The sequence below is a fragment of the Crinia signifera genome, chromosome 5, assembly GCF_055691185.1.
Source record: "Crinia signifera chromosome 5, ASM5569118v1, whole genome shotgun sequence".
Lineage (NCBI taxonomy): Eukaryota > Metazoa > Chordata > Amphibia > Anura > Myobatrachidae > Crinia > Crinia signifera.
Window position 1 is genome coordinate 128,877,729 of NC_139221.1, and position 27,747 is coordinate 128,905,475.

Consider the following 27,747-nt stretch of genomic DNA (forward strand, 5'->3'; position numbering starts at 1 on the left):
AGTGGGGCTCTTTTGCTTTTGTCCCACTCACAATACCATCAGTGAGGAAAGTCAAGGAACGGACCACGTATCGGCTATCCCAAATCCAAAACACCCAACTGGTTCTTCAAAATACGGTACCTTATGGACTCATCTACAAAACCTGTTTCAGTCACATCAATTTTACCTCACCCCTCCCCTCTCCACCCCCCCCCTTTTTTTTTTTTTTAAAAGGCCTTTTTAATTGTCTAATATTGACCACAATATTGTGGAGTATGTATTGCTTTCTCTATATATTTTAAGAATAAAACTTATTCTGAGGTTACTCAAACTGTTAAACCATTTAATTCTATACAAGATCTTTGACAACAGCGCAGTCTTTTTCCTTTTCTTCTTTGGAATCTAGATGGTATTTGGTACAGGGGACCCAACACCTACATCAATCGTCTAAATCCCACTCCACTGATAGTGGACCCCGGAAGCACGTCTAACACCAACATATCGGTCAAGGCTGCAGTTATCCGCTTTGCGATAGAATGACCGCTGTCATACTTAGTCCTCATCGCAAATGACTGTTGGACGATTAATTGCATAGTGAAAGACATAGTGGTGTTCAGACTTCCCTTCTGGGAAGAAAAAGGACTCCTAGCAGCAGTAGCAGTAGATGTAGCGCTGCAGGATGCTCCAGAGGAATTCCAGATGGCCCCTTTGGTACCTGTATAGTTTCACGGCACCAGTAAATCGCATGCGATTCGATGTGCAATGCAATTTATTACCTGTTCATACCCCCACTATCCACCACGGCATGGAGTTGACTCTCTATAATGTGGTGAGCCACCGAGCCCAAAGCGTGGCGAGCCTCGCGAGAGGACACGGATTACTTGACATTTATTCACTGAGCCCGAAGTGTAGTGAGTGCAGCGAGCCCTGCGAGAGGCTGTGGAATACATGTTAAGTAATCCGTGTCCGCTCGCGTGTCCAGTCTATAAACCGTTTTATGGGATTTAGTCAGACTTTGTATCCTTAATAAAGGGAATTTGTGTACTATTCCCTTTGGTAATAGTGCACTTAATGCATTTGCTGCTAGAATCAATGTCACAGATACTGTAAAACTGTAAAAACAGAACATTCCAGCTTGTTTCAGTTTATTGAAATAGATCACAAATCTTTTGGTGGGAAATCCTGTAAGGTGAATATATAGTGACACACAAACACATCCTTAACATAAATTGTACTAAATCTTTATGAAAGACACATGTAATCATGTCTTTAACATCAGGGGGATTATGTAATAGGGTCCATGATTTAACAACCTACAGTACACTACTGCTCCATTTTAGAGATCTTAATGATAATTGTAGATCAGCATAGTCTAAGATTAGAACAAATTAGCCAATTTTATTAGCATACCAGGACAGTATGGTGCTGCAATTGGACATAAACAATTTAGAGCATTGAGAAATTGGGGTTTGAGGCTACACAGAAGCAAATCCTGTCCTGTTCACATTTGTTATATAAATGAAAATAAAAATGTGTAAAAAAAAGATTATATTTCCTATATAAAAGGTAAACAGGTCATTATGATTAATAAAAATGTTTGCTTGGGAAATTTCACACCAATTTTGACATTTGCTTGGCCCTCAAAGGGTTAAAATGCAATCATCAGTTTAAGATAAAAAGGAATACATTTTCTTTGTGACTAAATTCATATATTGCAGCGTATAACACAAAGTAATCCTGGTAGAACCTAAACCATGAAACAAAGTTGAAATGAAGAGAAAAAATACTTAATGTCCCACATCATAAAATTCTAAATAAATGCACAAAAGCTATCTAAGCAGTGACAGAAAAAAAAATCAAAAAGGAAAACATAGGGCATAACGTTTTACAAATGAATAGAGAATTAGTTCTGCTTCAAATGTTCCTTTTAATATCTCTGATCAATGTGGCTTTCTTAAGATCAGTATGTCCTGTTTTGTAATCTTTGTCTTCACCTTTGAATATAATAATTTACTGTACTTGAAAACAGACAGACCTCAAGTGCAGAAGGGAGACAATGTCTTCAATTGTGCTCTTTAGCTTGACTTAATAACCCTCCACTTGTGCTATGCCTCTAACCACATGGATTTTCAAAGCATACAATGCCTTATCTTAGCATTATGCCAACATCATCAAGCGGGTGAATGTTATAGCAAAATTTGATCTACTCACTGGAATGCATGTATGTCTTATTAACGACATGTTCACAAAAACCCTTCACATTTACCGCAGTCACATAGGGCTGGTTTGTTTGAGTGACACATTTCACAGATGCAGAGACCGCATTTGGTGAGAGAAAAGACAGAAATTGTCCAGTGCCCCTTGCAGTTTACACTTTCCTATTATATTCACACAAATACACATCGATTTATTCAGTAGCCAAGTAGTAACCTGGTGTTGTAATTATACATACAACTAAACCAGAGCCCAGGAGCACATCAAGAACATTTTAACTATGTACCTCCTTATTTACTACTGACTCCAAGAATAGGGTTGATGCGTGGTGCAGGGCCTTTCATGTTCTTTTCACACTGACCACTGATTAACATAGAGCCGCCACTAAGGTTTGGTCACCGATGAAATGTACTCACAGGAACGCGCTTAGCATTAGTGCAGTGCAGTTACCAAGCCCCATGAAAATTTTCTGTCCTGAGTAACTGTCTTCAGGAGGCAGGGGCACAGACCCCAATCCCAGTACACTCCCGAAAGATGTACTGTAGGCTGTATAGCAATGCTACCCAAGATCGCTATTAAGGATGGGCATGCTGAAATAGTGGCATATAGAGGAAAATGCAACATGTCATTTCAAGAATACCACAAACCACGGCTACACTTTATTTGCCTGAGCAGCACTTGTTCTACCTTCTATAAGAGGTCTCCGTTCCAACCATGATGGTGTTTGCTATGCCTTTCAGTATATATATTTATAGATTTGTTGTATCCATCTCATTTCTATATTCTCATGCCTTCCTGTTAATTAAGCCTCATCAATTGAGATGTATCTTAATTCTATTGAAAAAATTTCTTACAGCAGCAAGTTTCCCATGCATTCTAGGTAAATCATACTGCAGATGCAGACATCAGTCTCCATTTCCATTTCACTTCCTACATGGTTTCATCTAGAGATGGATATTTCTGCATCTTCCCCTCAGCAGATCGATGGTAAGGATTTTCACCTAAATCTGATCCTATTAGATCTGCTGTCAAATCTAATCTTGTAACATTTTCATTGAATTTTATCAATGTGTATTGTAATTGTAGAGATGAGTCTAGGTCTACATGGGCACATGTCATGTTAAAACAGCCCTTAGCCAGGTATCTTTTTGCAACTTTTTCCATGACACAGCGTCTTTTTTTGCAGGAAAACACTGTAATGTTCCATTTCTTATGCAGATATAGGGACACTCACACAATGTATATAGACATGCCACATAATTTTAAACATAAGCTGCTTATGCATCCTATTCACTCTGAATAGAAGAAAATAAGATGCTATTTATCCTAAAACGTAGCAAAACAGATGCCCAACACTACAGAGTCCCACGGAACTCACACTATACAGTATGTATTGACGCAACTTGTATTATATGTGGGACAGATGTATGTGGACACATCTGTGTTCTATTGTTTGTATTTACACCAATTTCCTCTACTATATAGATAATCACATGTGGACTAGGTTATTGCATAGCAGAAGTGGTTATGCTGTCTTAATGTAATCAAAGATTTTGGTGAGGGTAGAAGAGTGTTAGGGTTGAAAGTAGCCATATGGTAAGGAACTGGAGAAAAAAAGTGGACGGGCACAGTGGAGAGAGGTTTTGCATTGCATAACAGGAAGTGAGTGGGGCAGAATATGTAGCATGGATAGCAAAGGAGATATTAATATTATCATGATATTCGGAATCATTTTACGGATACTTTTAACATAAATCTCCAGCAAATGGCTAATTAGCTTAGTAGGCCAAAGTATCCATTATTAATAGTGACTACTGCTTTTCCTCTCTGTATATAGCCCAAAAAAAAATAGTTTTCAGAGTTTTGCCTCATTGGTCCATCACCAGATGAATGCATACTAGTAGAACAAGGAACTTTCTATAACCTATCCCACAGTCTCTATCTCAGTATTGTGCACAGTGTCAATTTCTCAAGAGACTTTCAAAGTTGTAAAACAGTCATCCTACATGATATGTATGTAACTGACAGGCACAACCGTTATCACTACCACTGCCCTTGCAAGTTACAGTTAGCACATAAGGGGGTATTTAAAACAATTGTTCAACAGACTGTCTACAGTATATTAATATATAGGAGACAGGGCAGATAAGGGCACATTTAAAAACAAATAAATTCACAGAAAGGGTAGTGGACAAGTACCATAGAGCAATTTAAACATGCTTGGGATAGACAAGGATATCATTACAAAGGGGGAAATAGATTTTGAGGTTACTATAAGGATAAATGGGGGCAGAACTAGATGGGCCAAGAGGTTAACTACCATAAATTATATGTAACTATAGGCCCCTATTTATCTACCAAAGCTGTCTTTGCACATGCGCATGTGGTTCCCTGAAATCAAAATGACCTACAAGCCAATACAAATAATCTCCAGATTTGCAATTGTACTGAAGAGAAAAGTCACCATGAACAATATCACTGTCTGCCACTTAAGTTATGAATTATGTTATCATTATGCTTACAGTGTATCTACAATGTAATCTAAAACCTTTTCTCTTGACAGGTGAGACTTTATTTTTAAAATTTTCTCTAAAAGGTAAAATCAAAGACAACAGGAAAGTAAATAATTTCCAGGCACTAGAAATGACAGTTGCTATATACTCTCAAGTTCCATTACCTGCTGTTTATCAGTCAACACGCTCAAGCATATATGTCATTACGTAAGCCAACTGTCTTCCTACATGTTTTGTTTCTAAGGAAACCAGGTAATACAAATACAGGTGCAAGCTTCTGATTTATACATTCCTAATTAGTCCTCGCCACTTCTCTCTCTCGCTTTCAAACCTATTAAAATTTGTGCAGTAAATATAAAGCAACCAGGGCACAATTGTTATTGCCTGTGAATAGCAAGCAGCAGCAAGATTTCAGCAATGTACTGTAGCTTTGAGATTTAAAGCAACATTTATGTTTAAGGACAAACTAGGTGGTATTGCCTTTAAATAAGATTGCTGCTTTAATCTTGAGGCCGCTGCCTTCAATTCCCAGGCTATTACATTTGGACCAAGGTATCTTTTACAAAGGACATTAGGGGCAATTCAGGTTGGTTTGCAAAACTCTTCCTTTAATGGACAAATCTATTAACATGCAAAGAGAGAGTTAGATTTGTTGGTGTTGTTTTGTTTCTGTGCAGAGTAAATACTGGCTGCTTTATTTTTACACTACAATTTAGATTTCAGTTTGAACACACCAACCAAATGTAACTCTCTCTGCACATGTTACATCAGTCCCACCTGCAGTGCACGTGGTTTTGCACGAGAGATATTTTGCAAGCCAACCTGAATTAGGCCCTATATGTGCAGTGCCAGAATCTCTTTGCTTTGCACTGGAGCATGTACATAGAGTCTGCTGAGCACGCTCACAGCTTCATGCTTCTACTACTACAGGGGTGGCCAAACCTGTCCTTAAGATCTACCAACAGTTCATGTTTTCCAGGCAGCCTGTGGATCTATAGTAGGAATGAATGCAGCAGGTTTGAACATGTGACAGTTAGTATTGACTACAGCTGTGCACCAGCTAGGTGATTTGGAAACCATGGACCGTTGGTAGATCTTATTGACTGGTTTGGCCACCCCTGTACTACTACAAAGAAGAGGCAGAAAATACTTTAGAGGTGCCAAAGTGTAAACCTTCTGCCCTTTTGAACACCACCTATCATTTATTACAACAACAGCAATTAGACATCAGCGGTGGCTTTATTACAAATGTAATTATTATGTTTTAAAGTTTGTTTTGTTTTATCAGGCATACTGTATAGCACCCCCTTATTGTACATCATTTTACACAGAGTAACGAGAGGAACATCTGCTTTTGAAAAAAAACAACATATTTTTAGCTTCATTTATTGCATCTAGTTTCATTCAATACAAAATAAAAAAGTTTTTTAAACTTTCATTGCATGTTGTGTGTTATAGTGTAGGGGAGGGAGTGTTTGTATATTCTAGGGAACTGTAGGATTCACACATGCATGCAACAGATGAGCACTCTTACTATTTTAGGACAATGATCCTCTATTTTGAAGGCCGGCCATTCTATAAATGTGAAATATTCCCTTTGGATCTCCCACTTGACTATATCTTATACATGCTACCAGACAGTGCTGCTTATGTCTGATAGGAGAATGTCTTTTTAAATGTTCAGATATTCACAGCATTATATAAAATTTTAAAGAACATTATTAATTAGCCTAAATACATTTTTAAAGCATTCAAATAATAATATGAATGATACATTTCTAGAGAAATGTTCTCTAGCACATGAATGTCAGAAATCTGTAGTGCACAGGTTTGGGATAACAATAAATGTCAGTATGAGTGTTATGAGACTTGTGTGACATTGTTTTAGATAAATAACCATTATCACAACATTGATGACGTAAACCTTTCTTAGTATACATTCTGCTATCCTTCAATAAGCATTTCACTATTCAAGAACAATACAGAGAGGGTTAATCATCTCTGTCTTGTAAGGAATTTCTCCTGCCAAACAAAATAATCTGCATATGACGCATCACCCTATATGACCACAGTTATTATTTGATCTGAAAATAACGTGTCACATCTAATCCCGAATCTGTGAGCATAGTTACAACTTCAAAGCACATCTAAATATGTCTGGGTTAAATATAGAAGTTTGCAAACTACATGTTTTACATGCCTCAGTAAATCTATTTACCATGTCGGCAAACGCTAGCTCTGAAAACTAAGGTCATAAAGAGATGGCTTTTCTTTAGGGAAACACTGCCTGTGGGAAGGGTTTATAGCAAACAATTGTGACTCACTCAGTGAAATTGAATGCTATTAACTCACCTACAGTATATTATTATACAGACACATTAAAACTATGTATATAAAAAAAAATAGCCACGCCGCGGATCTGCTCTGATACAGCCAGAGCCGGGTGAGATGTCCACTGCTCTGCCCGGCTGTTGCCATTAACTCAAGCCACCACTCTGCCCGGCGTGATCTGCTTCCTGTCAAATCTGGTCACCATAGTGACCTAGTGCCTGGGTATTGTCAAACTCTGCACTATTGAACCCAATGACAATATCAACCCAATTTGCCTTCCACTCTATGCTAGTCAAGCAGGTACCAATACCTATTCTCTGAAAAGATACTTCTCACATAAAAAAAGGTAGGACAGTCTTCAGCATTGCATACAATCTAGATTAAATACTTTTTTTTGATCATCTCAACAATTTAATTATAGTGGGAGGCGATGTGATATTTTAAGCAAATTCTTAATTGTAGTAACAACAAAGCAATAACCAGCTTGTTGATATTGCCCCCATGACAAAACTGCAACAATGCCTGGCAACATTTGTAAACATTTTCAACCTACACTTTCCCATTGATAATAAAATATCCTTCACTAGCCACTCAGATGGCTCACATGTACACATATGGAATCTACATCAAATTTATATTGATATTGAAATGATCTTTTCTCTGGATTAGTAATGAAAACATTTGTTGTGTGGGGATTCTGTCCAGCCTAATGACTTTTACTTATACTGAGTTTTTCTGTGTTTTAGTATTGGGCAGTAAAATTATACTGTACAAACCAAAATTCACTTATCATATATTTTATCATCATCATCATCATCATCATCATCATCATCATCATCATCATCATCATCATCATCATCAAGTGCTGCTTCTTTAAAGGCACATTTTGTACAATGGTGTACAGCCTTGCACAAAATCCTACAACAGGAGTTACCTGCAGACTGAAGCCTTATTTTTATATTAGGTCCTAATTTTCTCAACATTCTAGAGTATTTTTGAATATACAGTATACTAAATTTATTTACACCTTCAGTACATTATGAGAGATATCCTATTATCCCCAGTAAAACATTGGGAATGAAAAACTAACGTTTTTCACCTTTCCCCAATGTTTTGCCTATCGTATATGGGTTTTTCAAATTTTTCATCAGGCTATCCAATAAGATCGCTAGAAAAAAGACCTGTTTTCGCCCAAAGACATACACAGTTTCAGTGAAACCTGTGTGTTTTTGCCTGAAGCAGCTGAAAATGGGTCTGCTTTTTGTGGATTTGACTTTACCTGCTTGCGGCAGGTGAAACGTATCCACGGTAAGCTACGCCTCCTACCAGCTTATCAGGGCTTATTAGATCACCACAAGCGAGCAGCCTCGTAATTGCAGGTAATAAGACATCCCCCTTATATTAACTTTACTTTTCCTGAAAACTGACTAGTTTTTGTTTGCACATTTTGTTTTAGGATTTTTGTGAATCCTAGTGAAATGATTCCTAACTTTTGTTATTAAACAACATGTGCAGCTTTGTAACTTCTAGATTTGTGTGCAACTCTGAAATATAGTTATTAATTCTCTACAAGTCCACTCTATGCACGCTCTCAAAATTTTTAACAACTGTGCATGTGTCATAGCATGCACAGTTGAGTCTTACACACACAGGGCTGCCATCAGGGGGACTGGCAGTCTCGGGCCCAGACCGTGAGTACTGTACCTGGATTGATTACAGGCTACCAGCTTATTACAGGTGGCCATGTAGTTCCAGCGGCATTTTTAAATTGGCACCAGCCTCAAGTTAATTGAAGCTCGTGGCTAATCAAAAGCCACCACAGGGGGCCCTACATATTTTATCAGTCCAGGCTTCATCATTTCTGATGGCAGCCCTTCCTACATTCCCCCACCTCCTCTTGTTATTTAGTGAGTACAAGGACAGTGGGTCACTAGAAACCTACATTATACTGTATTTGGTCAATACAGCCCACATTTACCTTCCAGAAGTGTGCAGTTGGATTACACAGCCATGTGATGTCAAATGCATTATTCTACGTTACTATACAGCCGTGATGGAGAACCTTGTAAATCCAGCTATTGTTGACTGCCACATCCCAGCATATCCTGCAACAGTTTTGCTATTAGACCATGCTAAAATTGTTGCAGGGCATGCTGGGATGTGTAATTCAACAGCTAGAGTGCCACGACTGTACATTATATGTTAGCTACAAATAAACCCCTTGTATAGTAAATTACAAAACTGATGTGTAAAATTCAGAACTCAACATCATACAGTATAACCTTTTGTATATATTTTGTTTTAGTTTACCAACAATTACAATGCATAGTGCTGTATTTTACACCTTTTACCCCCTGCCCCTAAGTCAGAAGGGGCTAATTTCTTTGAGAAGAATTCCCCTTTTTCCTTTGTGTGTTCAGAGTGATTTACTAACCTAAACACAGAGCTCAAGGTGTTCACTATTTACAGCACCTCACAAAAGAATTTTATGGACTTATTAATACTGTTTTATAGCACCCTCAGAATTAATTTTATTTTTAGTGCACATTTAACAATTGCATCCTTCAAATAAAGCGTGAAACTTGTGGCATGATGCCAAGATGCCAGTAAGGACATTTTGGCCTATTCCCATCATAAGCTTTAATGGAAACAAATAATTTTGAATGGAATGATTTCAGTATCTTATTTGCACAGGTAGGGGAACGATAACCATTTTTTTGCTTGATATTTTAATTGCTTTGGTCCCCCGCACGTTTGCACGGGGAACCAAGGTTTTTCTAGTGTGCATGCGCATAAAGGTTTATGCGCATGTGCAGAGCTTTTTTGGCAAACTTCTTCGGCGACTTGCATGCTGGGTGTTCCCATGGAAAGTGCCAAAGTGTGGTGGGGGTGGGAAGCTGACATCACATGACATCAGCCTTCAGTCCTGCCGGATGTCCGCAAAAATAAGTCAGTCAGTCAGTCTCCACTGACATATTTGCAAGCCCTGGAGAAATTATTCAATGGTTGGTGACCAGTATTAATACATCCCCTCGCATGTCTGCGTGGGGATATGGCAGGGGGAGGGATGGGATTTGGTGGGGCAGCGCTACAACTGTTTCCAAATTAGGGCCTTTGTTCTTAAATAAGTCACATCTGAGTTTATCTACAATAATTAGCAATATACATTAAGTTGGGAATTATGTTCAGTGCTTTTCCATCTCAACAACATTTCTGTACTATATAGTCTCCACTGAAAAAGCATCTCTTAAGATCAATCATCCTGCCTCACTAACTGTGATTACTGCACCTTCCTTGAAATGGCCCTATGACCACTCACTTCTCTACTCTCAGCCTAATACTTAGACTACCTTCAGCCAGGTCCAGGATATTTCCTGTTCAAGTAATACGTTATGCCTGGTCAGAAATCTAGGGATTGCAGCTCCTAGCTGCCTGGGTCTACCCTCATGCGGCTGTACCATCCTGTCGAAGATTAAGTCTTTAACCTGTCATACCTAGGTAAGGAACCTTCCACATGTTGACCCATGTTATATAGACAAATGAATCAAACACCACAGCACCCCTAGGCCTCTGCATGATTCAGAACACTACATCATTATAGACCCCAGAGACACCAATGCTTGGCATTTCCTACAGTCTGCTGCACTGCCACATCTATCAGATACCAGATATCAGTTCCCTCCTGATCAAGAAACTTTTGTCTACCTCCTCTAATCTCTTAGCACTGAACAACATGTCTGGTGCCTCCAACCAGACCTGTAGGACCCATATTTTGGATCCCAGCATGGGATTTGATGGCCAGACAGCATCAAAAATCCTCATTACTCATCTCACAAATTCTTAATGTGTGAAAATTCACCATTTTCTCTAGATTGCAACGGTTTCAACAGTTGAGCATTCTTTATCCACTGACCCATGTCTGGTTCGGTTTTTATTTGATCAGAAATAAGTAACCTATGCTCTTTAAGTATAAATTGAGGTAACCCAAGAAAGACTGTTACCCAAACTCTTATCCTTTGCTATTGCTATGGTCCCTACACACAAAATGATGTTTCAAATAGCTTTATGTGTAGGCCCCTTTAAAGGTCAATCCGATTCAGTTTGAGTTGCCTTGTGCGAGCTGCGAATGGCTAGGGAAAATCTTTAATTTAAGGGAAAAAAGTATAGACTTCAGAAGCCCTAATGACATTGGAAGTGTTCAAAAAGCTTTATTGGGCTAATAATTATATGTTATGTTTGGGGTTTAAATAAATGGCCTAAAAATACACCCAAATACACAATTTTTTTTCTATTATGAACCCTCAAGTCTAATGAAAGCATTAATTCCAGCCAAAAATAATTGGTTTGCACGTTTTCTGTTTTGATCAATGTCGGTCTTGTTTATATTCTGAAACTTATGTTTTTTACATTCTTTTACTTTGAAAAAAGCATAAATTACCCATTTGACACATTTTAAAAGTGCCTTGTATCTTCCTCTTGCCCCCTTAACATCCTTCTATATGATTCTGCTACTGAAATAGTCACTTCTCTGTGGTCAAGAAAAATCACCCCATTTTTTTTCATACACTCCTTCCACATCACGTACCCTACAAAATGTGTGTGCCTCACCACCTGCTGTGAGTGCAACAAATAGGAATTTTTATCTGGATCGGACAATTCTTGGGAGTGCGCATTTGTGTGAATGGCTGCAAGTTTCATTAATCTACTCGCACCTAACAACATTGAGGTCTGTTTATTATCTTAATTACAGAAAGCTGGACTGCCCTGGATAATTAAGTATGAAATTCGCCTCAGGTGCAGGTCCAACAAATGCGGCATCGTTTACCAATACTTAAAGTAGTGTGAAACTGTGCATGCATGAGCTTGGGTTCAGGAAAGCGCAACTTTTGGTGGAAGGAGCTGAGCAAAAGGTAAGCTACTATAAGGTTTGGCCTTTCGGGCACATCATGATCTAGTACCATGGGTTAATGTGCCAGATCTAATCATAAATCCAAAAATGTAGAGTAGGTAACGGGTAGCAAAGCGTATTCGTAATTAGCAATGAGCATAAACACAAAGCCCCTATAAAATTGCACCATTATATCATTAAAACAAACCTGTCATCAGTTCTTGTACTACAGAAAAAAAACCTGTCAGGAAAACCCTGTCCAGCTTGGTAAGAGCATTTTGTTCAGCACATTATACTCTCTGCCAGGCAGTAGGCTGTGACTGTAAAGAAAGCAGTCTAACAACAGGACCTGAAAGCCAATACAGGGAGTCTAGAGTGCCTGGTTCCTGGCTGACTTTCCCTACACGTCACAGCTCTTCTGCTGTCTGGGCAGGAAGACTCATAATGCATTCAGACATGCTGAATAAAACGCTGAGCAGTGATCTATGGAAACTGTCTCTTTTGTTTACTACAGTACATAGAGAACAATGCTAGAGGACCTGTTGACATGTCGGCTTTACATTAGTACTACTAAACACTTGATAAAAATGCTTGAACACAGATGATAGATGTCAGCGCACAAGCTGTACAGCTGTAACAATTTATTTCATATACATTTTGAGTGCAACTATGTGTCTCATAAAAATACTTGTATAATATTTCTGATGTGTATTCAGACTGCCTGAGGAAAGATACGGCATATAACTGTACAGTCTTTTTATAAAACCTCAATTTCTGCTTATAAGCATGGCATGGGAGAGGTCAGCCAGCCAAAAAAAAAAAATGTTACACTGATGTCATCAGCACCTTACCCTGGGAATATTTCTGCACATGTAATGAACATGGGGCCTGGGAATCTGGAAATATGATATAGACAAAATCCATCCCTTTTGGCCATAATGTACAAACTGTATAAAATGTATAATTAAAAAAAGTAGTGGATATGGAGCATTTAGAATGTTTAAAAATAGCAGAAAAACAATGTATCTGGCTTTCACTGAGCAATGCACTAATGCTTCCAAGATACCACAACACATTAAAACCAGGAATATTTGAGGTATACAATATATTTTGTCTTGAAAATATTGTACAGTTATCTATAAATGTAATTTACTAAATCTTTACCATTCTTGAAAAATACTCTATACTAATAAACGTTAAAAATGCTATATACCAAAACATTAAAATTGTGAACTTTTTTCCTAAAGCTCTTCGATTCTTATTTTGAGTGGACAAATTAAGTACCAAACATCGACATGTTTATAGATGGTTCCTGCTCAATCTTCAGATAATAGAACATCACACATTATTCCAAACTTAGTGTTGGTTTATGAAATCAATGTGAGAGAATGTTTATTTGTATGTATTATAAGATTAAGATTATTACTAATATTATTATTTTTGTACACAAGGCTATAATATAAAATCATGACAATATTTTTAGTATAATAAAATTAAATAATATAAATACTTATCATATTGGATCCTGTTGTTGTTTTTTGGGGGGATTCAAACCTATGAGCTGCTGTGACTTGGTTCTACCTGCTAAGCCGGAGCTCTGTAGAGTGAGCTAATGTGTCCCTCATGACATGATCAATTCGGTACTTGTTTCCAAGCACGGTGCCAGCGATAAAAATTGTATCCATCGGGACCCCAAGAAATCGCGTCGATCGCATGCGATGCGATGGACGTGATTTTTACATTGGAATCAATGTAAAATGGTCCATAAGACCCGATTTTACATTGGCCCCAAAGTTAAATGGCCCCCAGACTGCAATTTTTATTGTTTCCCAATAATGATGGGTCAAATGCCCCCATTGTTTACGCCACCCCACGATGAACGCCAACCCAAAGCGTGGCAAGCGCAGCGAGCCCGCGAGGGGTGGCGGTATGCGTCCTCCGACCTTTTCATACCCCCACTATCATGACGACGTGGAGTTGATTTTATATAGTGTGGCGAGTGCAGCGAGGCACCAAGCCCGAAGCGTGGCGAGCGCAGCGTGCCCCGCGAGGGGCCGCGCATTACTTTACAGATATTATGCATCCCCTCGCGGGGCACGCTGCGCTCACCACGCTTCGGGCTCGGTGGTTCACTGCGCTCGCCTCACTATATAAAATCAACTACACGCCGACGTGGATAGTGGGGGTATGAAAAGGTCGGAGGACGCGTACCGCTGCGCTCGCCATGCTTCGGGTTGGCGTTCATCGTGGGGTGGCGTTAACAATGGGGGGGCATTTGTCATGTAAAATACCCATAAGGGTGGGTATACAATGAAAAATCGGGTCCACTGGACCATTTAACATTGTTCCCTATGTAAAATTGCGTCCATCGCATCGCATTCCTTAACTTATGGCATGTGATGGATGCGATTTTTAATTGTCGGGAAAAAGGCTAAAATAGCCCTAAAATCGCATTGGTCGCGTCCATCGCATACCTTAAGTTAAGGTATGCGATCACCTACGACGGGCGCCGTGCTAGGAAAGAAGTACCATCAATTCCCTTTCATGCTATTTAGCATGCATAATCATTCTGCTTAACTACCCGTTTTTTAGTGTAATAGTATGCCATCCCTCAAATTCTTGTATTTATATTGTTTCTTGGATATTTTTATGTATAATTTTATATACATTGTATATATTGTATGATGCCAACATTGTTCTCTGAAGTGCTGCGGCACCTGGACAATTTGTTTGATTATGTTGTGAAATACTCTTGGAAAGTTTTAAGTCTCTGAGAGGAACAAGAGTTTCCCATTCAAAAGACCACTCCCCAGTTTAACCTGTTAAGGGTTAATAAGCACCTGAATTCACCTTAAAGGTACTTAGTAGTGACCTTACACGATTGGTTGTTTGCCTTTTAAATATCAAGGCACAGGATGTCTGTTTATTTCCTTCTGACGAAACCACTGTACACTGCCAAAGCGGAGAAACGCGTCAAGGGGCAGAGTCTGCATACACTCCAAACTACAACTATCTCTGGTTGTGCCAGCGTAACATCCGCATTTGCCTGAAACCAACCTGCAGTTCATTTGTGCTGCTCACTAACAAGAGTATCCCCAGTGTCTGCAAGCGTGCTGCTCACAGCACTTGCCGGTTTCGGCTGAACAACAAAAGAAACAACAGCCTGGGTGAGTATACACTGCCTACAAGCCTCAGCATCTTCCGGCAGTTCAGCGAAATCCAACTCAGCTGATTGCCGAAGGTGGACAGCTCGCTCCCTGCTGACTGTGACATTAGCGGGTTGTCATTAGGCGGTGACCGCTGGCGGAGTAGCTGGAGCGGTCTGCGACAGTGTGGACTTCCAGCATCGCCCACTTTCTCCATCTGTCTTCAAAAGCTTTCTGCTGCTAAATAATTCCACTTAAGGAGCACTTAATTCTAAAAAAATCTTCATATACTACATAAAGGAGTGTTCCCCAAACCTTGGAACTACTGGTTACCAAGACAACCGCAAATTGAAATTATTTCAAAAGGAGTGTATGTATGTGTATGTTACCTTTTCTTTTTCAAAATTTTAAAAGTCTATAGTGTTGGTATTGTTTTATACTATATACATTTGCTCATTAATACATTCATTTTATTACAAATACAATCGATTGTGTGGCGCGCTCTGGGTATATGCGATTTTTCGTATATATCCTTACCCCTCTGCTTTAAGTGTTCCGTTTAACAAATTATACAGTTTGTTTCTTTGGGAGCAGATGTAAGTCCTACTTTTTATCAATACTTCTTTCCAAGAGTAAATTTTAGTATTTGCGCCCGATTGGTTCTTCTAGCCTAAGGTTGTTTAGTTTGTCCTGATTACAGCTGGACAGTCCTGCTAAATGGACACTGTCCTGCTGTAATACCCATGGACTGCAGTGTCCATGCTGTGTAAAGCAGTTGGTGATCACTAAATAGATGCTGCGCACATCTCCCAGTAAAGTGAGGGGACCTACGGGATGCCCAAAATGACAAAAACAGGGTTTGTTGCAGTCTGCCCTGCCCCCTCAACTCAAGCCTCATCCTCTTTCCAGGAACAGCACGTTCCACCTATGAATAAGCAAAGCTGGGAGGTATGGAGAGCCAGTCCACTGAAGTAGCAACATGTGTTATGTGCGTGCGTGTAAGTATGTGTGCATGTGACCCCCCTTTCCCCATACAGTGTCATTTTCTCTGAAATACATCACACAGCAGCCTTTGTGCCTCCCAGCAACCCCTTCCAAATTTGGCAGAGTAAGACCTCCAGAAGTCATGGAGACCACTTGACAGCACCGGGCAGGTATTTCTTTTTTGTTTGTTTGTTTTTTTATGCGTAGGAGGATTTTCAGAGCTGAAAACTCCTTATCCATTTTTTTAAAAATTGGATACTGCTGGCATTGTGAGCATGCATACCTGCAATAATCTATCACTTATTAATAAACTATCTAGGATAGTGGTCAAAAATGTGGTCCACAAGGCACCCCAACAGTCCAGATATTAGAAATATCCCTGCTTATGCACAGATGTATAATCAAACTGACAGAGGTACTTTTGTCGGGATTGGTTTGAAATACCGGCGGTCAAAATCCTGATAAGGGGAGGACGTGGATCGCCCCCCCCCCTCCCTTGCGGGCTCTCTGCGCTTGCCACGCAGCGGGCCCGGTGCCTCGCATAGCTCGGCACACTCATTTATTCTCCCTCTGTGGGTGTCGTGGACACCCACAGAGGGACAAAGTGCCGGGATTTCGGCGGTCGGGATTTCAACCGCATCCTCTTGTCACCTGTACCTATGCAAAGATATCCTTAAAACCTGGACTGTTGGAGCATCTTTGAGGACTGTGTTTGGGACAACAATGGGCAACTATAAGTCCATCCATAGTCCACTGAGTAATCTTTCTTAACATTGCAGTCAGCGCTTATGACCGTGAAATCAGTAGAGCATGACACATTTGACTAACGTTTTAACAGCTAGGGCCATCTAAACATATGGACAAACTGGGCCTTTAAGCAAGGGTGGACTGCACCAGGGACATCTTCCTCCCCAGCTGGTGTCTCCAGAACTTCATGAAAGGCAGGTAAAGAATAAACCTAGCTGAGCGACCAGACCGCCTTCTTTATCTGCCACCCAGCTTTCATCAATACACAGAATAAGTGTCAGCAACTCATTTCCAGTCAAGGACCCTCACTTGACTTACTGTAACCCGGCTCCTGTTCCCCAATTTCCTCTTCCGCTGAGCTGCAGCCCGGAGTTGCCAGAGCGCAGGCCTCTTCAACTCAGGATGCTAGCGGCCAATTAAAATGCAGCACCGGCTGGTGAGCCAATCAGAGCTCAAAAGCTGGTGCAGCATCTTAATTGGTCACCGTGATCCTAGGTTGAATAAGCCTCCACTTGGGGATCTGCTTTGTTCAGTGCACTGAGCGCAGTGGAGGCATTTAGGGGCATTGCAGTGGCCAAAATTAGATGCCTGGGCCCCTCCAGAGGTTGGGGCCAGGGACAGCTGCACCCACAGCACCCCCTTATTGGCAGCCCTGCTGGAACTATCCAGCAATCAGAGAAGGGAAACAGTGCAAGCGGGGTAAGTTCTGATTTTTTTTATGTATTCCTGTGAATGGGTGGGTAGGTGCCACAGTCCAATGCTTTGCCCAGGGGTCTTCAATTCTGGGCCCTGGGTACAAAATGAATAAATGAGGACTACACAATGATCAGCCATTGCACAACCTGTATTCATGATGAGATCTTCATTATAAATAGGAGTGTAATTACAGGGGCGCATTCAGAATTGACTGCATCTATTTAAGTACAAAGGACACAATTTAAATCACAGGTTGTCATATCCAAATGACAACACGACAGAAAATGTATGTAATTAACACTGTTTTAGCTTAAACAAAAATACCAACATTTACATTAAGCATATTTATTTACCTTGTGACTGAGTATTTATATTAAACATACACTTAGGGAGCTAGAAATGTATTGCAACACTGCATTGGTTGTATTGTTTGTGCCAATGGTACAGTGGCTGAAAAGCCCTAATTAACGTTAACCTAACCTAAACTTAATGATGTGTATTTATTTGAACACCTATATAGTGCACAATGAATCATATGAACTATTAATACATGCAAATGTGTCAGATTAATTTAAACTAAAATGACTATAGGTCTACAAATGTTAATGTGCTGTTACACTTCATTTTACAAACATTGGGGCAGATGTATTAAGCTTTAACAAGAGATAAATCCAAGGGTGATAAGGAGAGATAAACGTCCAGCCAATCACCTGCTAACTGCCATGTTATAGCCTGTGTTTGAAAAAAGTCAGTAAGGAGCTGATTGGCTGGACGTTTATCTCTCCTTATCACCCTTGCATTTATCTCTTGTTAAGGCTTAATACATCTGCCCCATTAGTACTTTGTGGTTTGGTGTGATACCCAAAATTCACCTTATTTACTCATTACAACCATTTGTATTGACAATGATGTACATTTAAAAATAATGAAGTGTTTGATAATTCATTTTAGGATCATAATAAAGAAATAAATTGGTGGGTGTGGTCGTGTTAGGAATCATGGAGCCTCCTCTATGATAATGCCACGTTATTACAAACTGTCATCATTCTAGGGTACACTGTTCTTTTTTAGATATGCGCACCTTTAATCTCAGGACATTTTTTACCAAGACTGAAGATGCCCCCATGCATGCCTGGTGACAGAGCCCCTGGGCTTGGTTGTTTGTCAAACCATACAGTATCCCTGAGACTGGACTGACAGTCAGAACAGGTTATAGATGGAAACTGCAATAACAACCAGGCCAACTTAATGAACAAGCCCTCAGCAAGTGAAACATGTTTATAGCAAATAGTATCTTGTCTGCGCAGTGAGGATTGTAATCTAGGCACCACTAAACTACACATCCAAAAACTCTCTGTTAAACAGGCATCTCATCTGGTCCAGTTGACATTCCCTGCAATATTTCATATCAAGGAAGCTCTGTGCCTAACAATACACAGATAGAAGAAACCATTCCACCTTTTTTTCTTGTCAGTGTAATCACCCACGGGGTTCTCTCACCCACCATCCAAGGTCTTAGAAGCAAACTGTTACACTGCAGAAACCCTGAGGTAGGGTAGCAGACAATGGAGGGAATTCAATTGTTTGCGCCTGTTCACTGTCTCTCCTGCATACATAACAGAGCTATTCATATGTTGCTCCTGTGGGTCAGGACCAGCTGCCGGCACCAGTATTTCAGCTCACACCCCCCTGGGGTTGGCGAGCTGGAATGTTCCCTCAAATGGTACTTTTAACGCTGTGTTAATTTAGTTGGGCTTGCCTGCTTTGTGCAGCTAAACCAGACCATAATGATCAGTGGCGGATTCAGGGGGGAAGGGGCACCCGGGCACGTGCCCCCCTGTCATTCATTTTGTAGATGAGGACCATAGCTTTCCAACGAGCCCAGCCCCATGTCTCTAGCCCCCTGGGAACCGGAGATATCGCCTGGCAAAGCTGTAACATTTTTTCCCCATAGGATAATATGGGACCCGTCAATTCCGACCCCCACCCAGTTCAGACAGCTGCCAGTTCCCCCCTGGCATCACAGGAGCTTGTGATTGATGTTATTCAATTCCAAATCGCTGGTCCTTCAATATGATACCAGGATGGTCCATATCGGTCAATCGGTTCCAGAGATATAGCGTGTAAATCGATTTTTTTATTTTTGAAATGTAATTTCATGGCTGTTCATGTTCTTTGAGGGCAGATTACTCTGGAACCAAACGTTCCAGTTTTACTGGACCAAAATCATTCAAAGCCCACTCAAAAGTTCTTCAATATGATACTTGTCTCATGTAAATGGGTCAGTTAGTTCCGAAGATATAGCCGGTTAAATAAGATAACTGGTTAAAGGGGGGGAGGGGTGGTTTTCTCTCCCCCTCACACCAGAAAATGCAGGGACTATGCTGGTGTAAAAGGGGCCAACCTGGGAATGCATTTTCTGGTGTGAAATGGGTATTATTTCAAATAGCCGGGACCTACAGTGCTCTGAATACAGCCAGGCTCTGCCACTGTCAGTGGCTATGACTTCTGCCTGGCGGCGGCTGTCCCACATTTACCGCGAGCATGTATTCCCCTTGGCAATGAGCATGTAATCCCACATGGCAATGAGCATGGAACCTCTGGCAATGAGCATGGAACCCTTGGCAATGAGCATGTAGATAATCAGCACTTATGTAGCATAATTATTAATAGGCATTATGGTGTTTGGCATAATACATAATGGACATCATGCCGTGTAACTTAACGTGCAATGGACATTATGGTGTAAATATTTAATGCGCGCCTTTGGTGGACAATGTCCCTGTTTATGAAGCGTATTGTGAATTTTGGCTTAATCCGTGTGGCATTATGTGAATTTTGTCTCAATTCGTGTGGCATTATGTGAATTTTGGCTCAATCCGTGTGGCATTATGTGAATTTTGGCTCAATCCATGTGGCATCCTATGAATTTGGCTCAATCCGTGTGGCATTATGTGAATTTTGGCTCAATCCATATGGCATTTTATGAATTTGGCTCAATCCGTGAGGCATTATGTGAATTTTGGCTCAATCCATTTGGCATTATGTGAATTTTGACACAATCCATGTGGCATTATGTGAATTTTGACACAATCCATGTGGCATTATGTGAATTTTGACACAATCCATTTGGCATTATGTGAATTTTGGCTCAATCCATTTGGCATTATGTGAATTTTGGCTCAATCCGTGTGGCATTATGTGAATTTTAACACAATCCACGTGGCATTATGTGAATTTTGACACAATCCATGTGGCATTATGTGAATTTTGGCACAATCCATTTGGCATTATGTGAATTTTGGCTCAATCCGTGTGGCATTATGTGAATTTTGACACAATCCATGTGGCATTATGTGAATTTTGACACAATCCATGTGGCATTATGTGAATTTTGACACAATCCATGTGGCATTATGTGAATTTTGGCTCAATCCATTTGGCATTATGTGAATTTTGGCTCAATCCATTTGGCATTATGTGAATTTTGGCTCAATCCGTGTGGCATTATGTGAATTTTGACACAATCCGTGTGGCATTATGTAAATTTTGGCTCATTCCATTTGGCATCATGTGTAAGGGGCAAGTATAATGGGGTCTTGTATTTTGTTGCATAATGTGTAGAAGTTGTATATGGTGTTGTACACTACACTCAAGGACATGCCCCCTGTTGAGTGGCCACACCCCCTTTTCCAGAGCGCGCCTTCGGCGCGCGCACAACTACATCCTTCACTTTTGTTGCCATGGTGGGCCTGCGTACTTAAATGCCAGGGCCTATTTTTAATCCCATTCCCACTCTCTCTCTGCCGCTCTCTTAGCATGTACACTGGCACCACTAACACTGGCCCTCCCCCACCTAAACCCTCTATTATCATGGTGCCCCCCCTGTCATTTTATCCTGGATCTGCCCCTGATAATGATTATGAGCAGAGAAATATCCAGTATCAATTAAATATTGCCCCTGTAATGTCGTGTCACTTTAGATGGGAAATTAGGAGGCGATAACAGTTGAAATTCCCCTAATATATCGTAATCTTCTAACATACTGATATTGCGGTCAATTGCCTAATTATTATGCACCTCCTTACCTCCTGCTACCTACTTGCTTTAAGTCAATGTTGTACAATATCAGTTAGAAGAATGTAGTATATTTTCTATTGTAGGAGATTATATGGTACTTCTGTAGTTTCACGGCGCCAGCATGGCGCCATGAAACTACAGAAGTACCGATATATATATATATATATATATATATATATATATATATATATATATATATATATATATAGTTAGGAAAGGACAAAGGCGGCACTTGCAGGCTTGTAGTGAAAAAATCAATTTATATCACATCAAATAAAAAAGTGCAGTGTCCGACGTTTTCAAGGTGCAGGAAGTATAAGTCGACCCGAATATAAGCCGAGGCACCTAATTTCTCAACAAAAAACTGGGAAAACTTACTGACTCAAGTGGGACCATCACTCGAGTATAAGGCGAGGGGGGCTTTTTCAGCATAAAAAATGTTCTGAAAAAGTAGGCTTATACTCGAGTATATGGTATGTATTTTTTTTTTTTTTAATGTGAACCTCTAAAAGTTCTTTTCCTGTATACCCTTATATGATTTACACTAAATACACTGACCAGCTTTATAGGACATACGAAAGGATAATTGGTAGTGGGGGTGTCGGCAATCAGAATAAAGATTTTGCCATCCTGATGGAGGGAAATATACTTATTAGTACTTTCCATTTGCCCCCTAACCCTTAACCACCCTGCGTGTGAACTAAGCCTCCCATTAGTGACTAATGTTCACCCCATAGGTTTAACCTATCCCCACTGCACGCACCCTAAACCCCTCTTCTAAATGCCTAACTTGAATCTTGCAGCCTAAGCGTTGGTAATGTGAATGCGGGCTTATTCATACATTCCACGATTCCATCTCTCACCATTTCTTTGTAGAATTGCATGTGGATTGAGAAGTGAGACTATTTTTATAATACCCACTTACATAAACCAGTTCATTGTATGTTACCATACTTAAATGTTACAGTTCTATAGATTCAAGAATTTAAGAAGTGGATACTAGAGCAAATAGATATTAATGAGCCTTCATATTTTTGCCAATCACTACAAATCTTCAAAAGTTGTAAACAGAAATCAGTTCTGAAGCTCATTAATCTATGGAGGAGTCAATTTATTTATGACCTTACAATAAAAATGTATCCTATATTTATTCAAGAGAATCAAGCAATTTGCCCCAACTGTGTATAAGTTTCACAACCCTCCCGTCTTTGTGCGAGTTACCGCTGGATATTCCATTTACAGTACCTCCCACAATCCAAAAATATATTGGTACTAGAAGGCTTGCTGGAAGCAAAGGCTTCAAAAGCTAGTCTGCTACCTTCTGTGTCTGCGTGATAAAGAGTTTGAGTTTCACTCTATGCCAGCAGATGGCAGTGTTTCAGAGACTTTCAGACACTAGACATATATATATATATATATATATATATATATATATATATTATATATATATATATATATATATATATATATATATATATATATTTATTTTAAGTGGGGTGATCCGGCTCTCCCTGTATGCTGGATGTCTGCGCCGGGTGCCCGCTCCAGTAAATGAATAGAAGGCAGGGGAGAGGAAAAGCAGCACTCCAGGCGTCTTGTCAATAAAGCACGATCAGGCCATCCAATATGGACAACGTTTCATTGCTTTTATTTCAGCAATTTCGTCAGGTCATGGCATACATATACATATACACATACACATACACACACACACACCATATATACATATGATTGTAATCAGATCCTGTCAAAAAAACTTAACATAAGCATGTGTTTGTACCTATGATAGAATTGAGAAGCTCTTGATTTTAACATTAGATTAGGAATGATCAAATTCTCCATTTCCCTCTATTATGCAGGAATAATTGGCATCCTATCTTTTACATGTATTCACTGACTTAGCCCGTTAAAAAGATAGGATGCGATAAAAAAAAAAAATCGCATCCCATGCCATTAATGGCATACGATGCGATTTCCTTACCCTGAATAGCCCACTACGTAAATGGAGTAGTGGGCGCCGTGCTAGGAAATAAGTACCTATTTTTTATTTATTTTTCTTCTTTTTTTTAAATTTATTTAATATTGTTATATTTTATCTTATCATGTATGTATAGGTGTATACAATAAATTGTTAAATTTTACAGTTGTAAATCTCTCAGTGAAACCTAGCGCTGATCAAAACCCTTTTCTGAGGGTTCCCACAATTCCCTCTAGAGCAGCAGCTAAAGACAGCGCTCTTAGATACGTAACTACCCCCCCCCCCCTTTTTAAGAATTATCATTAGCTTACACATGACCAGCGAAAGGTCCACAATCAAAGGCCAACCTGGATGATACCATCAGGGGCAGAAGTAGGGTTAAGGGTGCCCCAATGCTCAACTTCAAATTTTATTAGTTTCATGACTTGATTATAAGCTCTCATTTTAGGGATTGGTAGTTTAATATAATATCCAATAAAGGTCGAGTATCCCGTATCCGAATATCCGTTATCCGAATTATTCCGAAAACCATACATTCCAGATACATACATTTTGATAAAAACTCACTGGGGACATATGTAACAGCACTACTGAGGACATGATATGTAACTGGCACTATATATGTACAAGAAAATGATTGCTTGCCATTCAAATTCAGTATCTGAGATAGTACACAAATTTTGTTTCATGTTTTGAAACCTTGTTTTTTGAACAAATAAAATATATTTGTGTGTATTTTATGTGGTAATAAAATATATGTGTGTATTTTATGTGTTTATACAGCATAAATGCAAGATACTTCAAAAAAACATCATTGAAATATTAAAATATTCCGAAATACGGAATAATCCGTTATCCAAAATTCTCCTGGTCCCGAGCATTTTGGATAAGGGATAGTCAACCTGTATTAAAAAATGAATGAGCTTTGAAATACATTTATTTTTAATTATGTATACATATTTACTAAGCAGGACAGCCTGCCCATGTCCCACATGTTCACAGGATGCAAGAGTGAAAATAATTTGTACAGGTAGTTATTGTCAATTTTGGGGCAATGGTAACAAAACATGAATCCACATGCCAACCCCCAACAAGGGCTGCTCCTAGGGCACATATACCATGGTAATAACAGTAATGGATTGCATTCTTTCTTATTTTTGCATTGATGAAAACAGTAATTTGGTACTATTGTGTCACTGCTGTATGTATGTACATAACGTATGCATGCCTAGATATTAAAAAATAAACAGTAATAGTTTTTATGGTTTGCAGCTCACAAACACTATTATTTGGAGTAGCAGCAATCCTGGAGTCCCTCCCGCTTTATAAAGATACAATATGCCACAAACATATTTTCCACTTCTGCGTTACAATCCTTTGCCATTCATTTAGCAGAGCCGATGATTAGAATTTTTTTTTTTTTAATTTCTAATTAATGTAGTACACAATACAAACTACAGTAGTAGATAGTATTTCAATGAATTTGAAAGGGTGATTACATTTTGATGGAAAGTCCTACGTGGCTTGCTTTGTTTCCCACACTGCATCCCCACCTGCTTTTGGAATGTGTACATGGTTTGTCTAATGCCGTCCAATCTGTGCATGCTCTAGTCAGCTTCTTATCTTACAGGGAAAAGCTATAAGGGTGTGTCTACAGTAGAGGTTGGTTGTGAAATAGAGGCCATTCAGCATTATATAAGGGATTTATGCAACTTTCCTGTTCATCATAGATAGAGCACAACTATTCATTGTTTTGGAAAACCAGTAAAGGGGGAAATACTGGTTACCTACAACACTGAGGCATTTGTTTTCCAATAACCACTTAAAGCTGGCACCAAGGACTTCCTGATGCTAAATATCTCGACATAATTTGTGGAACAAGGAATGGCCAATACACCGTAGTAGGGTGTTCCCATTCTTTAAATCAATAGATACTATTATGAACGCTTCTATAAAAGCTATTCTCTCACAACTGCTTGAATATGTGCACTGTCTAGGGGAAACTGCTGCTTCTTACCACATTCTTACTATAGCACACTAACATGAAATATATTGTGTAAAGAATCCACCTCATAACAATGTCTAGTATAGGGCTTTGGTACTGTCATGGGAAGAGAAGTTTCATAATATTAGATTCATAATATTAGAACATTAAATTAAAGAGCACCTTCAGTAAATTCAAATACACATGTAGAAGGGTGGGTTGAAGTGATCACATAGAATGTGCTAATATCAAGATTGACCAAATGACATACAATAAAAATACATAATCTATTATATAACATCCAAGAGCATGTGCCAAGCTGCACAGAGGTCCACTCCCCTCCCTGCTCTCACAGAGGGGTAGATGTATGAGGCAGTGATAAGGAAGAAGTGATAAAGTGCCTAATACTTTATCGCCGGCCAATCAGCTCCTAACTATCCTTTTTGAAACCCAGCCTGTAACTTAACAGTCAGGAGCTGATTGGCCGTTGATAAAGTACCAGACGCTTTATCACTCCTTCATACATCTACCCCAGGCACAGTTCTCTCTCGCTCTCTCAACCCAGCCCCAAAATCCCCCCCCCCCCATTGACGGCCATCGTAACGCATGGGTTTAATGGACAGCTGACCTAGGGCCCCACAATTCTAGGGGCCTTCGAGCAGGGATATGCTGGTGCCTATGGAGTTTCTTGCGAGGCTAGAAGAGATTGCTGCCTGGCCGCTTTGATTATGAACCACACAAAATCAGAGCTGCCGGGAAACATTCACTACCGGCCTACAGCCAAACAGTTAATGACTTTAAGCATGCTAATTGCTGGCTGGCTGATAGCAGGTGGAGAGACACCGCAGGAAGTTATGATTTATTTTAACTTTAGTAGGGGCCCCAGGGCATTGCCCTGTGGCATTTGCAGGGCAGTGCTGTGGGAAGAGATTTCTTCCTTCCTTTCGGGGATGGGATAAGGTGCTGAAATTAGGTAACAGTTCTGGCTAACAGCGCCGCCATGCAAATGCCACAGAGGGAGAATTAGATAAATTGATGAGAGGGGATGCCATGGAAGAAGAGTTAGTGAGAAGAACATTAGTGATAGAGATGACAAGAAGAGAGATATAATGGTGTAAAGGGGTCAGAGATGAGTGAAGGAGGTGCTGAGAGGGATGAGATACAGTGGCACATGTAGTGACTGGACAAAAATGAGAGACAGGGAGAAGGGTGGGGCTATAGAATTGAGAGACAAGGGAAAGACGCCTGCAATTTAATGACAACTGGCATCCAGATGTATGATGAATCCAAAATACTACATTTTAAGCAAAGTTATTCTAATAAATCATATAACGTAACCAACGGTGTTTACACACGGTTCAATTCTGACACATGACCGATTTGGACTATTCGATTTTGGCTAACTACACTTTAGATGTACTTTACATTTAGACTGTCTTGCACTTTGGCCCTAGGCCAAATACATTTTACAGACGAGATTGTCATGATAGAATTACGGGCACAGTCTATTTTTCAATTGAATACTGACTGAACAGTGGCGCACATCAGCATCGAATATGACTGAAGACTGCCATTCTGACCAACTTTCTACTATGTTACAGGTAAAAATGAACAATTAATTAAAGAGAAAAATATAACTTTTTTGGGGCACTACTTTTTGCTTGTTAAAAATATATTTTCATTGATATACATTAAAAGACAGTACACGGTATACGGTGATGAGCGGTGGATCCCTCCTCCTTCTGACAGGTGGCTAGAATTTCCGGCTAGGTCGGTAATTTAATGTGCTATATAAAGGGGATAAGCGTGCTTATGATCACACTGGTGAACAAGCCTTTCTTAATGGCAAAACACGCGTCTAGCAAGGAGGTGTTTTGGCGGCCACAGAGGGAACCTAATTCATGCACACCATAGCCTGAGCAGACTTTTGGAGGATAAGTAAAACCCTACAGAGATACTGATGTTTATTATTGTACTGGTTGGCTCCCCTTACGTTTATGACTGGGAACTGACATGGTAGTAGGGCTTGCTTATACATATTTAAATGCATTCCATTCAACTTTGATTGTGAATAATAACTGTATGTATTAAGAAAGCATAGTATCTAACTCTGATTTATGAGACTTTCTTCATACACAAACTAGCACTATATCTTCATTTAAGGGACTCTCATTGTAATCAGCTGGAGAGTGAACCCTTGCGCTGAT

The 27,747-nt window shown here is 39.7% G+C and overlaps 1 protein-coding gene across 3 annotated transcripts in view; it reads right to left on the reverse strand.

The window, feature by feature from the left end:
• GMDS (GDP-mannose 4,6-dehydratase) overlaps positions 1-27,747 on the reverse strand; it is a 698,155-nt gene that overhangs the window by 354,300 nt on the left and 316,108 nt on the right. The gene's annotated exons all lie outside the window — the stretch shown is intronic.